Genomic DNA, 14,766 nt, shown 5'->3' with positions numbered 1-14,766 from the left:
ATCATCATCACCGTTACCACACCGTCGTGCTGATGGAACTCACCCTCGTCCTCAACTGGATCAAGAGCATGAGGGACTTCATCGAGTTGAACGTCTGCTGAACACGGAGGTGTCGTGCGTTTGGTGCTTGATCGGTTGGATCACGAAGAAGTTCGACTACATCAACCGCGTTTTTGAAATGCTTCCGCTTTCCGTCTTCGAGGGTATGTAGACACACTCTCCCCTCTCGTTGCTATGCATCACCTAGATAGATCTTGTGTGATCGTAGGAAGTTTTTTGAAATTACCGCGTTCCCCATAATGGCTTCCGAGCCAGGTTTATGCATAGATGTTTTATGCACGAGTAGAACAGAAAGAGTTGTGGGTGATAACAGTCATACTGCTTACCACCAACGTCTTACTTTGATTCGGCAGTATTGTTTGATGAAGCGGCCCGGACCGACATTACATGACCACGTTCATGAGACTGGTTCTACCAACGTGCTTATGCAGATAGGTTGCTGGCGGATGTCTGTTTCTCCAACTTTAGTTGAATCGAGTTTGACTATGACCGGTCCTTGTTGAAGGTTAAAATAGCACACTTGATGAAAAATTGTTGTGGTTTTGATGCGTAGGTAAGAACGGTTCTTGCTAGAAGCCCGTAGCTGCCACGTAAAGCTTGCACCAAACAAAGTAGAGGACGTCTAACTTGTTTTTGCAGGGCTTGCTGTGATGTGATATGGTCAAGACATGATGTGATATAAATTGTTGTATGAGATGATCATGTTTTGTAACAAAGTTATCGTCAACTGGCAGGAGCCATAGGGTTGTCGCTTTATTGTATGCAATGCAATCGCCATGTAATTATTTTACTTTATCACTAAGCGGTAGCGATAGTCGTAGTAACAATAGTTGACGAGATGACAATGATGCTATGATGGAGATCAAGGTGTTGCGCCGGTGACGATGGAGATCGTGATGCTGCTTCGGTGATGGAGATCATAAGCACAAGATGATGATGGCCATATCATGTCACATATTTTGGTTGCATGTGATATTTATCTTTTATGCATCTTATTTTGCTTAGTACGACAGTAGCATTATAAGATGATCCCTTACTAAATTTCAAGGTATAGGTGTTCTCCCTGAGTATGCACCGTTGCTACAATTCGTCGTGCTGAGACACCACGTGATGATCGGGTGTGATAAGCTCTACATTCACATACAATGGGTGCAAGCCAGTTTTGCACACGCAGAATACTCAGGTTAAACTTGACGAGCCTAGCATATGCAGATATGGCCTCGGAACACTGAGACCGAAAGGTCGAACGTGAATCATATAGTAGATATGATGAACATAGTGATGTTTACCATTGAAAGCTACTCCATCTCACGTGATGATCGGACATGGTTTAGTTGATTTGGATCACATGATCATTTAGATGACTAGAGGGATGTCTATCTAAGTGGGAGTTCTTAATTAATATGATTAAATGAACTTTAATTTATCATGAACTTAGTCCTGATAGTTATTTTGCAGGTCTATGTTATTGTAGATCAATGGCCTGTGCTACCGTTTCTTTGAATTTTAATGCGTTCCTAGAGAAAGCTAAGTTGAAAGATGATGGCAGCAACTACACGGACTGGGTCCATAACTTGAGGATTATCCTCATTGCTGCACAGAAGACTTACATCCTGGAAGCACCGTTAGGTGTACCACCCGCACCAGCAACTGTAGACATTGTGAATGCCTAGCAGATGCGTGCTGATGACTACTCGATAGTTCAGTGTGTCATGCACTAAGGCTTAGAATAGGGACTTCAAATATGCTTTGAACGTCATGGAGCATATGAGATGTTCCAAGAGTTGAAGTTAATATTTCAAGCAACTGCCCGAGTTGAGAGATATGAAGTCTCCAACAAGTTCTACAGCTGCAAAATTGAGGAGAATAGTTCTGTCACTGAACACATACTTAGAATGTCTGAGTACCATAACCACTTGACTCAGCTGGGAGTTAATCTTCCTTATGATAGTGTCATTGACAGAGTTCTTCAATCACTGCCACCAAGCTATAAAGGTTTCGTGATGAACTATAATATGCAAGGGATGAACAAGACTATTCCCGAGCTCTTCACGATGCTAAAAGCTGCAGAGGTAGAAATCAAGAAGGAGTATCAAGTGTTGATGGTCAATAGGACCACTACTTTCAAGAAAAAGGGCAAAGGGAAGAAGGGGAACTTCAAGAAGAACGGCAAGAAAGTTGCTGCTCAGGAGAAGATACCCAAGTCTAGACCTAAGCCTGAAACTGAGTGCTTCTACTTCAAAGGGACTGGTCACTGGATCCAAAACTGCCCCAAGTATTTGGCGGGTAAGAAGGATGGCAAAGTGAAAGGTATATTTGATATACATGTTATTGATGTGTACCTTACTAATGCTCGTAGTAGCGCCTGGGTATTTGATACTGGTTCTGTTGCTCATATTTTCAACTCGAAACAAGGGCTACGAATTAAACGAAGATTGGCTAAGGACGAGGTGACGATGCGCGTGGGAAATGGTTCCAAGGTCGATGTGATCGCCGTCGGCACGCTACCTCTACATCTACCTTCGGGATTAGTTTTAGACCTAAATAATTGTTATTTGGTGCCAACATTGAGCATGAACATTATATCTGGATCTTGTTTAATGAGAGACGGTTATTCATTTAAATCAGAGAATAATGGTTGTTCTATTTATATGAGTAATATCTTTTATGGTCATGCACCCTTGCTAAGTGGTCTATTTTTGTTGAATCTCGATCATGATGATACACATATTCATAATATTGAAGCCAAAAGATGCAAAGTTGATAATGATAGTGAAACTTTTTTGTGGCACTACCGTTTTGGTCATATCGGTGTAAAGTGCATGAAGAAACTCCATGCTGATGGACTTTTGGAATCACTTGATTATGAATCACTTGGTGCTTGCGAACCGTGCCTCATGGGCAAGATGACTAGAACTTCGTTCCCCGGAACAATGGAACGAGCTACTGACTTATTGGAAATAATACATACCGATGTATGCGGTCCAATGAGTATTGAGGCTCATGGCGGGTATCGTTATTTTCTTACCTTCATAGATGATTTTAGCAGATTTGGTTATATCTAATTAATGAAACATAAGTATGAGACATTTGAAAAGTTTAAAGAATTTCAGAGTGAAGATGAAAATCATCATAACAAGAAAATAAAGTTTCTACGATCTAATCGTGGAGGAGAATATTTGAGTTACGAGTTTGGTCTTCTTTTGAAACAACATGGGATAGTTTCACAACTTATGCTACCTAGAACACCACAGTGAAATGGTGTGTCTGAACGTCGTAACTGTACTTTATTGGATATGGTGCGATCTATGATGTCTCTTACTGATTTACCGCTATCTTTTGGGGTTATGCTTTAGAGACGGCTGCATTCACTTTAAATAGGGCACCATCAAAATCCATTGGGACGACGCCTTACGAACTGTGGTTTGGCAAGAAACCAAAGTTGTCGTTTCTTAAAGTTTGGGACTGCGATGCTTATGTGAAAAAGCTTCTACCTGATAAGCTCGAACCCAAATCGGAGAAGTGTGTCTTCATAGGATACCCAAAGGAAACTGTTGGGTACACCTTCTATCACAGATCCAAAGGCAAGATCTTTGTTGCTAAAAATGGATCCTTTCTAGAGAAGGATTTTCTCTCGAAAGAAGTGAGTGGGAGGAAAGTAGAACTTGGTGAGGTAATTGTACTTCCTCCCTTATTGGAAAGTAGTTCATCACAGAAATCAGTTCCAGTGATTCCTACACCAATTAGTGTGGAAGCTAATGATGATGATCATGAAACTTCGAATCAAGTTACTACCAAACCTCGTAGGTCTTCTAGAGTGAGATCCGCACCAGAGTGGTACGGTAATCCTGCTCTAGAAGTCATTTTACTAGACATGGTGAACCTACGAACTATGAGGAAGCGATGATGAGCCCAGATTCCACGAAATGGCTGGAGGACAGGAAATCTGAGATGGGATCCATGTATGAGAACAAAGTGTTGACTTTGGTGGATTTGCACGATGATCGGCAAGCCATAGAAAATAAATGGATCTTCAAGAAGAAGACTGACGCTGACGGTAATGTTACTGTCTACAATGCTCGTCTTGTTGCGAAAGGTTTTCCATGGATACTTGAATAAGAGTTTTTCGACGAAAGACCTCAGAGAAGCTGCTTACATATTGGGCATCAAGTTCTATAGAGATAGATCAAGACTCTTAATTGGACTTTCACAAAGCACATACCTTGATGAAGTTTTGAAGAAATTCAAAATGGATCAGTCAAAGAAAGGGTTCTTGCCTATGTTACAAGGTGTGAAGTTGAGTCAGACTCAATGCCCGACCACTGCAGAAGATAGAGAGAAAAATGAAATTCATTCCCTATGCTTTAGCCATAGGTTCTATCATGTACGCAATGTTGTGCACCAGACCTGATGTGTGCCATGCTATAAGCATAGCAGGGAAGTACCAAAGTAATCCCGGAGTGGAGCACTGGACATCGGTCAAGAACATCCTGAAATACCTGAAAAGGACTAAGGATATGTTTCTTGTTTATGGAGGTGACAAAGAGCTTGTCATAAATGGTTACGTTGATGCAAGCTTTGACACTGATCTAGATGATTCTAAGTCACAAACCGGATACATATTTTTATTGAATGGAGGAGCTGTCAGTTGGTGCAGTTCCATGCAGAGCGTCGTGGCGGGGTCTACGTGTGAAGCGGAGTACATTGCTGCTTCGGAAGCAGCAAATGAAAGAGTTTGGATGAAGGAGTTCATATATGATCTAGGTGTCATACCTAGTGCATAGGGTCCAATGAAAATCTTTTGTGACAATACTAGTGCAATTGCCTTGGCAAAGGAATCCAGATTTCACACGAGAACCAAGCACATCAAGAGACTCTTCAATTCCATCCGTCATCAAGTGTCGGCGGGGGACATAAAGATTTGCAAGATACATACGGATCTGAATGTTACAGACCCATTGACTAAGCCTCTTCCACAAGCAAAACATGATCAACACCAAAACTTCATGGGTGTTAGAATCATTACTATGTAATCTAGATTATTGACTCCAGTGCAAGTGGGAGACTGAAGGAAATATGCCCTAGAGGCAATAATAAAGTTATTATTTATTTCCTTATTTCGTGATAAATGTTTATTATTCATGCTAGAATTGTATTAACCGGAAACTTAGTACATGTGTGAATACATAGACAAAACATATTGTCCCTAGTATGCCTCTACTTGACTAGCTCGTTAATCAAAGATGATTCTGTTTCCTAACCATAGACATGTGTTGTCATTTGATGAACGGGATCACAACATTAGGAGAATGATGTGATGGACATGACCCATTGATGTCTACTACACAACTTTATTCTTTTAGACACGTGTTGGGCCTCCAAGCGCAGAGTTTTGTAGGATCGTAGCAATTTTCCCTCAAGTGGATGAACTAAGGTTTATCAATCCATGAGAGGTGTAGGATGAAGATGGTCTCTCTCAAACGACCCTGCAACCAAATATAAGAAATCTCTTGTGTCCCCAACACACCCAATACAATGGCAAATTGTATAGGTGCACTAGTTCGGCGAAGAGACGATGATAAACGTGTAGTATGGATAGTAGATATGAGTTTTTGTAGTGCGAACAATAAAAAATAGCAAGGCAGTAAATAGTAAAACAGAGAACAAACAATATTGCAATGATGGAAAATGAGGCCAAGGGTGCATACTTTCACTAGTGCAATCTCTCAACAATGCTAAAATAGTTGGATCATATGACTATCCCTCAAAATGCAACAAAGAATCACTCCCGAGTTCCTATTAGCAGAGAACAAAAGATAGAAATACTTTGTAGGGTACGAAACCACCTCAAAGCTATTCTTTCCGATTGATCTATCCTAGAGTTTGTTTTAAAATAACAGCAAGCTATTCTTTCTGATCGATCTAATCAAGAGTTTGTACTAAAATAACACCATATGACACATATCAACCAACTCTAATGTCAGCTAGATACCCCAATGTCACCGTGAGTACCCGTGAGTTAATTATATGATATGTATCAAACAATTTCAGATTCATAATGCTCAATCCAACACAAAGAACAACAAGGGGACCCCAAAGTTTCTATCGGAGAAAAGATAATAAAAACGTGCATCAACCCCTATGCATAGATTAACCCAATGTCACCGCGGGAATCCACAAGTTGAGTGCCATAACATATATCAAGTGAATAAATATGATACTCCATTGTCACCTCAAGTATTCATACGGCAAGACATACATCCTGTGTTTTCAGATCTGAACATTCAATCCGACAAGACAAAACTTCAAAGGGTAAAGACTCAATTAATCACAACAAGAGTAGAGAGGGGAGAAACATCATATGATTCATCTATATTAACAAAGTCTGTGATACATCAAGATCGTGACATCTCAAGATCATGAGAGAGAGAGAGAAAGAGAGAGAGATTAAACACATAGCTACCGGTACAAACCCTCCGCCCCGAGGATGGACTACTCCCTCCTCATCATGGTGGTTGTCCGTGTCAAAACCGGCGGATCTCGGGTAGGGGGTCCCGATCTGTGCGTCTCATGCTGATGGTAACAGGAAGCAAGGGACACAATGTTTACCCAGGTTCGGGCCCTCTCGATGGAGGTAAAACCCTACTTCCTGCTTGATTAATATTGACGATATGAGTAGTACAAGAGTAGATCGACCACGAGATCGTAGAGGCTAAACCCTAGAAGCTAGCCTATGATGATTATGATTGTAGTTGTGATCGGCCTTCTAAGGACCAACCTCTCCGGTTTATATAGACACCTGAGAGGGCTAGGTTTTACACGGAGTCGGTTACAAGGAAGGAAATACAATATCCGGATCGCCAAGCTTGTCTCCCACGCAAAGGAGAGTCCCATCTGGACACGGGACGGAGTCTTGAGTCTTGTATCTTCACGCTCCAATAGTCCGGACGATGTATATAGTCCGGCTGTCCGGATACCCCCTAATCTAGGACTCCCTCAGTAGCCCCTGAACCAGGCTTCAATGACGATGAGTCCGGCGCGCAGTCTTGTATTCGACATTGCAAGGCGGGTTCCATCTCCGAATACTCCAAAGTAATTATCGAACACTGAGACCGTGTCCGGATCTGCGAGATGATCCTCACATACTATTGTAGGGAGCATAGCATAAATCTGATCTGCTAGCAATCTTCGTATGTCGTGCCCTTGCATCATGGCCTGGTCCAACACGAATGGGCGTTTCTTGCCCCACCTTGACTCGCGTTGCGAGGTAGTTTTATTGGCACGCCCTGCCAAAGCAGAGATCGTGTTCCTCTTATTACGAGATCTTCCATCAATATGGGCGTGCGTAACCCCACAACGACCGTTGGCATGAATCCATGTGTTTGTGGATAAGCCTCAAGTGGTCACGCTGAGGACTCTTGATATTCACCGCCTTTATAAAGGGGCCGAGGCCTATGCCTCTTTTCCACCTCCCTTGCGCCTTCTCGCACCTCGAGTTCTAACACCCGAGACCTAAGCTCCAACACCCCAGATCCTCCAATATGTCCGAATCCAACCGTCAAGGCCGGTGGGTGCCCTGCTCGATCCAAGAGGAGGACATTGCGAGGCTTAGGGAGGTCGGATATCTGACCGCCGACATCCAGCACCGGCTTCCTGCTCCAGGGCAGGTCATCCCTACACCGGAGCCCAATGAGAGCGTCGTGTTTGTTCCTCACTTCCTCCGCGGCTTGGGCTTCACCCTTGATCCCTTTGTGAGGGGGCTCATGTTCTATTACGGGTTGGATTTTCATGATCTAGCTCCGGACGCTATCATCCATATCTCGTTGTTCATCATTGTGTGCGAGGCTTTTCTTCACGTCACTCCACACTTCGGTTTATGGCTCAAGACCTTCAATGTGAAGCTGAAGATGATCGAGGGGCGACATGCGGAGTGCGAAGGTGCCATAATAAGAAAGAACGCCGATGCCCCATGGCCAGAGGGTTCTTTCCCAGAAGAATCCGATGTATGGCAACGGAGGTGGTTTTATGTCACGGCTCCCAGAGGCACAAAGTGGGTGGGTGCCCCCGAATTCTGCTCGGGCCCTCCATCACAATTGGCATCATGGACCAACGTAGGACGGAATTGGGGGCCCGCCAGTGATGTTCCAATACTGCAGAGCCGTATCCAGGAGCTTCTTGAGAAGGACATTAACCTTGTTAGCATAATTCAAGTAATGCTAATCCGACGGATGTTGCCGTGCAAACGCCGGCCTCTCTAGATGTGGGAGTTCAATCCAGAGGGTCCACGGACTATTAAGCACTTCTTCAGCCTGAAGCTCGAAGGGATGTGTAAATTATTCTTCCGACCACAAGTAAAGTGTCCGGACACCACCGAGGATGCGGGCCTAAGCTGCAATCGCCTAGATACCCAAGTAAGTAACCTTAAAACCGGACACTTTGTTTTTATTTGTCATAGTCATTATTCTGAAAACCCTCCGTGGCCAGGAATGGCTCAGCAAGGCGGAGAGAATCAGGTGTCCGGTGCCACTTCTCGAAGGCTCACCTGGTCCAACCGTTACCAAGATGCTTGGCTGGGTGCTCAGCAAAATGCCCTCAGGGAAGGACAAAGGAAAGGATAGTGAAGCCGGACTTCACACACTGCGCATCCAGACCGGGGGAATTGCTTCCTTCCCAAGGAAGGATAGTCGGGGAGGGGAATCCGAGGCCACCTCTCCGTGCGGGAAGAAAAGGGCCGCCTCCAAAGACTTGGAGACGAAGATGCCCAAACAGGGAAAGAAAGTGTCGCCGGGGAGCTCTGCCCCGACGGGCGTCCTCACCATGTCATGCCCGCCAACGGGACAGCCCTCAACCGAGCTGTAAGTTAATCGTTAATCCGAAGGTACTGCGTTTCTCCGAGATCACTAACTAGGATTCGTCTTTTGCAGTCCGGCTAGCAGCTCTTCTCAACAGAGTTCGTCTTCGGGGGATCTTCCTTCGGAGATGATGGAGAGCGAGACCCCACCCACCTCTCCGCCTCATGAAGTGGGCGACACCTATGTGTCGTCACGGAGGAGTCTGGATCTACCGAAGCCGGAAGCTAATACGTCAGCCGCCCTGAGCCCAAAGCGTTTGGCTCCCATGGGGGGCAATGAGAAGGGTCCGACACAGTTCGATGTCCGGCAGGACATACTGACAGGCCTTCTGGAGCGAGTTGCGCTCTTGGAGGAGCACCGCTCATTAATGAGCACTGTGCTCAAGAGGATTTCATCTGCTACAAGCGGTTTGAATGAAGCATTTATGAGCCTGCTCAGAGGCTTTGAGGTATGTAGTGAAAAATACACTATTTGTTTTTGGCTGTGAGGCACGCTGGTAGGACTAGGGTTCCTACCGGCTCTACTCCGTAGGTTATACGGGCAGAACAGCGGAGGTCGGGGGCGAGCTCGCGAGCTCCGGCGCGTCGGCGCCGTCGCGAAGGAGGAGAAGGCGGCGGCGATTAGGGCAGGAGGCGGCTAGGGTTTCCGGCTCCTCTGGAGCCGGGCAATAGGATAGAAATATGTTTATTGCTTGATCTCAAACTATGTCTTACAACTAGTATTTATAACTTTAGCCTAAGATAACTTGCCTAAAATAACTTGCCTAAGATAACTTGTGGGTCAAGCCCCTAATACTAATACCCAGTGGGCCTCTTCCTTGTATAGACCAACCCGGTCATAACATCTCTCCCCGCCTGCGCAAACAGCTCATCCTCGAGCTGAAAGTCTGGATAGTGTTGGCGGAATTCTTCACGCTGCTCCCAAGTAGCCTCCTCCTCCGGAAGGCCTACCACTGAACAAGGATGAACCAGACACCACGACGGAGCTGCGCCTGCAATACCTTTGCCGGCTCTGGAAGAATGCGACCATTGGCGATGGGAGGAAGCGCCGGTGGAGCCACCGGTGGCTCGCCACGGAAAGGCTTGAGCAGCCCCACATGGAAAACGTCGTGGATGCGAGCGCGGGCTGGAAGCTGAAGACGATAGGCCACCTTCCCAATGCGCTCCAAGATAGGGAAGGGCCCGGCGTAGCAAGGGCCGAGCTTGCGCTTCACGCGGGGGTCGAGGGACTGCGTAGAGCGATGGAGAAGACGCAGCCACACCCAATCACCCACCGCGAGCTCCGCCTCGCGATGATGATCGTCGTAGTAGTGCTTGGCCAGCTGTTGGGCCTGAAGGAGACGCTGACAAACCTCAGCAAGCATCTCGTCATGAGTGCGGATTAGGTCACCCGCAACCTCCGTCCGAGCTGTCTCCGGATCCACCGGAAGTATAGGCGGGGGTGGTCGACCATAGACCACCTCAAATGGCGTAGCACGCAGGGCGGAGTGATAAGAGGTGTTGTAGCAGTACTCCGCCCAAGAGAGCCAGTCCACCCAAGCGCGAGGCCGATCACCTGTCACACAACGCAAATACATGGCAATGACCTTGTTAACCACCTCGGACTGACCGTCCGTCTAAGGATGGAACGCCATACTCAGGCGGAGCTGGACACCAGCCATCCTGAAGAGGTCGCGCCAGACATGGCCCGTGAACACGGGGTCTCGATCACTGACGATCGAAGCAGGGAACCCGTGTAGACGGACGATGCCGTCTAAGAAGGCCCGGGCCACGGATGCCGCCGTGTATGGATGGTCGAGCGCTATGAAGTGGGCGTACTTGGAGAAGTGGTCGACCACCGTGAGGATGACCGACTTGCCGCCCACCTTGGGAAGGCCCTCAATGAAGTCCATGGATATATCCGCCCAGACCTGAGATGGCACCTCCAAGGGCTGGAGTAACCCGGCCGGCCTGAGTGTCTCTGTCTTGTTGCGCTGGCATGTCTGACAAGACCGAACCCAGTCGCGGACCAGGGCGCGATCGCCAAGGATGTAGAAGTCGGCGCGAAGACGATGGAGGGTTTTCTGCATACCCTCTTGACCCGCCGAGTGGGCGAGCTGTAACACCTGGTGACGGAGATCATCCTGCGCTGGAACAAAGACCCGGCGCCCATGGAGGAGCAGCCCGTCAGAGAAGCACCAAGGCTCCTCCAGGTCGCCAGACGTGAGTTGCTGCTGAAGACGGACGGCGTCGTCGGCCGCCGCAGTGGCGCGGTGAATGTCGGAGAAGAGGCCGAACATCGGCCCAAAGCGGATGCACAGGGCCGCCCCGGCGGACTCGTCGGCGGAGGAAGCAAGGTCAGAGTCGCGACGGGACAGCGCGTCGGCCACGGTGTTAAGGCGGCCCGGCCGATACTCGATGGAGAAGTCGAAGCCGAAGAGCTTGCTGATCCACTGGTGCTGCGGCACGGTCGACAGCCGTTGGTCCAGCAAAAACTTCAGGCTGTAGTGGTCGGTGCGAATCTGGAAGGACCGTCCCCACAAGTACGGCCGCCAATGACGAACGGCATGTACAAGGCCAATGAGCTCCCGCTCATATGCTGCCAGCTTAAGATGACGCGGAGCGAAAGGCCGGCTGAAGAAGGCGAGGGGCCCATCACCCTGATGAAGCATGACGCCGAACCCTGCGCCCGAGGCGTCACAGTCCACCACGAACGGCCGGTCGAAGTCGGGCATCTGGAGGAGGGGGCCCATCGTGAGGGCCCCCTTGAGGGCCTCGAACGCCGTCGTCCCAGGCGAAAGCGTCGCGGCGAAGCAACCGCGTGAGGGGCGCCGCGATAAGCCCGAACTCCCGGATAAATTTCTGGTAGTAGCCGGCGAGGCCGAGGAACCCGCGGAGAGCCGGCGGTGAGTGAGGCGTTGGCCATGCGGAGACGGCTACCACCTTGTCGGTGTCCATAGCCACCCCGTCGGCCGAGATGACGTGGCCCAAGTAGGCCACCAAAGGCATCCCGAACGAGCACTTCGAGCGCTTAAGGTGGAGGTGGTGCACTCGAAGCTTGTTGAAGACAATGGCGACGTGCTGGAGGTGCTCGGCCCAAGACACACTGTAGATGAGAATATCATCAAAGAAAACAAGCACAAACCGGCGTAAGTAGGGCCTGAGGACATCATTCATCAAAGCCTGGAAGGTCGCCGGGGCGTTGGTGAGGCCAAAGGGCATCACCAAGAACTCGAAGTGGCCGTGAAGAGTCCGAAACGCCGTCTTGGCGATGTCATCCGGGTGCATGCGCACCTGGTGGTACCCCGACCGAAGGTCAAGTTAGGTGAAGAAGCGCGCCCCGTGGAGCTCATCGAGGAGCTCGTCGACCACCGGAATAGGGAACTTGTCCTTAAGTGTGAGAGCATTAAGGGCATGGTAGTCGATGCAATAACGCCAGTGCCGTCTGACTTGCGGACGAGAAGCACCGGCGCAGTAAATGGCGAAGTGGAGAGCCGGATGATGCCTGCCGCCAGCATGAGCGCACACTGCCGCTCCAACTCATCCTTCTGCAACTATGGGTAGCGGTAAGGCCGTACCGCCACCGGTGCGGAGCCTGGCAGAAGATGTATACGGTGATCGTACGTGCGGGCGGGCGGCAGCCCCTATGGCTCGGTGAAGATGTCCACGTGCTGCTGGAGGAGGCTCTCCAATAGTGGGTGCTCGGCCGTGGCGGTGATCGCGGCCAGCTGGAGTGGAGTGGTTGGGGCGGCACCCTCAATGCCGTCCCACTGAATGCGGCGGCCCAACCGCCAGAAGGTCATCGTCAGCGCGTCGAAATCCCATAGAATAGGACCAAGAGTGCGCAGGAAGTCGACACCGAGGATGAAGTCGAAGCATCCCAAGTCGATGCCGGCGCAGGTGATGGTGAAGTGCTCGTCGCCGATAGTGATGGGCACGTCGCGGGCGAGCCCGTGGCAGCGGAGACGGTCGCCATTAGCGACTGTGACTCGCAGCTGCTCACCGCCGGGTGGCGTAATGCAAGGCGCCGCATGGTGTTCTCCGGCAGGAAGTTATGCGTGGACCCTGTATCCACGAGGGCCACCAGGCGCTCGCCATGGATCATGACTGGTAAGAGCATCGTCCGTTCATCACGGATGCCGGCCAGCACGTGTAGGGACACCACGAGGGCGGTGGCCGGGGCGGGCGCGGGTGCCGCTGCGGGCTCCGCAAGGGATGGAGCGCCGAGGCCATCCTCCAATGTCTCCTCCCCAGTCTCGTCTGTCGTTTCCAGGTAGAAGAGGCGGGGACAGACATGGCCCGGTGCATAGGGCGCATCACAGTTGAAACACAAGCCCAGGCGCCGGCGTTCCAGCTGTTCCACCTAAGTGAGGCGCCTGAATGGCCGCGTCGGTGCCGGGGTGGGTGCCGGGGCGGCTGTGGACAACGTCGGTGCTGCCGGAGATGGTCGGGGAAGCTGTCTGCCCCCACGTGGCGCGTATGGATGTGTTAAGGCCTGGGCGCGCTGCTCGAATGCCCGGGCATAGTACATGGCCGTCTGAAGGTCTTGGGGCCCCTTCATCTTGACATCCACGCGGATGTGGTCGGGAAGGCCGCCGATGAAAAGCTCCGCTCGTTGTAAGGCCGTCACACCGGGCGCGTGGCACGCCAGGGCCTGGAAGCGGTCAGCGAAGTCCTGCACCGTGGAGGTGAATGGCAAGTGGCCCAACTCGGCCAAGCGGCTCCCGCGGACCGGTGGCCCGAAACGAAGAAGGCACAGCTCTCGGAAACGATCCCATGGGGGCATGCCGCCCTCGTCCTGCTCGAGGGCGTAGTACCATGTCTGGGCGGCCCCGAGGAGAGATGGTAGGAAGCCAGCCAAGTACGCTCCGACGCGGGTGTGCGCTGTCCGCGGAAGAACCGGTCACACTGGTTGAGCCAGTTAAGCAGGTCGTCGGAGCCGTCGTATGTGGCGAAGTCGATCTTGGCGAACCGGGGCTACTGCTGGTGCGGCGCGCCCTGGCCCACTGCCTCGGCAGTGCGTAGGGCGGATGATGGTGCGCGGTCCATGGTGGAAGGCCCAGCATAGTTCCCGGTGGCGCCCGATGCCTCGGGCTGCAATGGTAAACCGGACGGCGGACGGGCCCCCGGGTAGGCCAATGGCGGCCCGTGAAGCCAGTCGGGAAGTGGTGATGGCGATGACGGAAAGCGGACCTCCTGGATCGGAAGCCCGCTCGGCGACGACCGACCCAAGTTAGGGCTGAGATGGGGCGATGGAGGACCCTGCTCCGTGGCTGCTGGAAGTGACGGCGCGGCGGGAGACGACGCGGATGGCGCGGTCCAGGTGGGCCACTGCAGCCCTGTGGTGGCGGCGAGTGGCGCGGTTGCCGTCGCGAGCGGCGGCGGCCACTGTGGCCACGGTGGTGGTGCGGCCGCCGGGGCGGGGAGCGCCGGGTAGCCTCCGGTGATGGCCCCCGGTACCGAGTACCACGGCAGCGCCTGCGGACCCGCGGCCATGGCGGGATGTAGTGGTGCAGGTGGCCCGTACGGACTTGCCAGGTAGAGGTGGATGCCCTGGACCGCGGCGACTAGGTCATTGAGGACGCCGGCCATTGCCTCCTGTGTGAACTACTGCGGCTGCGGGGGGGTGACGGCGGCGGCGTATGTTGGACGGGGGTCGGTGGCCGCCCGTGGCCTGGCGCGGTGCCGGGCGCCAGGAGGGTCGGCGCCGAGAGCGACGCTGTAGCGCCCGCTGAGAGCGAGGCCGTGATGCCCGGCGCGGAAGCGGCGGCGGTGGAGGAGTTGGCGGCAGCGGCGGTGGTGGAGTTGATGGGCAGCGGCGGTGGTGGCGGCGGCGGCGGGATTGGAGGTGGCGAAGACATGGTCGAAACCAGGGT

This window comes from Triticum dicoccoides, chromosome 6B, assembly GCF_002162155.2.
Source record: "Triticum dicoccoides isolate Atlit2015 ecotype Zavitan chromosome 6B, WEW_v2.0, whole genome shotgun sequence".
NCBI classification, from domain to species: Eukaryota; Viridiplantae; Streptophyta; class Magnoliopsida; order Poales; family Poaceae; genus Triticum; species Triticum dicoccoides.
This window is presented reverse-complemented; position numbering follows the sequence as displayed.